We start from the raw sequence: 788 nt of genomic DNA, 5'->3' as shown, positions 1-788 counted from the left end.
TCATTGAACAGAGTCATGTGATAGATGGCCATTGCTGTTAGGAGGGCAGTGGGGGTGGAGGTGAGCTTAGAGAATCACCAGAGGTCAAAGCAGTCAGCATTCACCTTTTAAACTCACAAGCGACTGGCTGCCTCTTGGGCTGTACACAGAGAATAGGGGGATAATCGGAGGTGCCCGCAGTGAGGTCTCTGCACCTCATAACCATGCCCTGAAAAATTGAGGAAATCAAGGTCTCCCTACTCACAGCCAGGAGAAAGGATGCCAAGTCTGTCAAGACCAAGACAAATAAGGATGATGTGAGGTTTAAAGTCCGATGCAGCAGATACTTTTATACCTTGGTTATCACAGACAAAGAGAAGGGCGAGAAACTGAAGCAGTCCCTGCCCCCAGATTTGTCCGTGAAGGAGACAAAATGAATCAGACACGCTGATCTGTATTAAAATATTAAAAATTCTCCATTAAGACTCTCCCTGTGCCCTAACCTGGAAGGAGATCCAAACTTTTCCCCTTCCAGTCTGCTGGGGGCCCAGCGGGCATCTAGCCTAGGCTAGTTGCTGGGGGCTTGAACTTACCTGGGTGCATCTGATGGTTTGAGAACCATTGAGCCCAGAGGAAGTTTTTCCAGGCTGTTTCTGTGTGATGGGAGTGGGGAGGTAAGGCACAAATAGTATTCTTTGATGCCCAGGTGAGGGAGCATGGCACACAGAGTTCCTCCTGCAGAAAGACCAGAATGGTTCTGGTGCACTGAGGACCCCAGGAGGTGCACAAGGGTATCATGGCCGATATCT

General features: G+C 49.4%; 1 pseudogene; it reads left to right on the top strand.

Moving 5' to 3' along the window:
- The first annotated feature begins 203 nt into the window (after positions 1 to 203).
- LOC132215166 (large ribosomal subunit protein eL38-like) lies at positions 204 to 435 on the top strand (annotated as a pseudogene).
- Positions 436 to 788: the final 353 nt, after the last annotated feature.

This window comes from Myotis daubentonii, chromosome 14 (genome assembly GCF_963259705.1).
Source record: "Myotis daubentonii chromosome 14, mMyoDau2.1, whole genome shotgun sequence".
Taxonomy (NCBI): Eukaryota; Metazoa; Chordata; class Mammalia; order Chiroptera; family Vespertilionidae; genus Myotis; species Myotis daubentonii.
The sequence above is the reverse complement of the archived record's forward strand: the minus strand, read 5'-3'. Positions and strand labels throughout refer to the sequence as shown.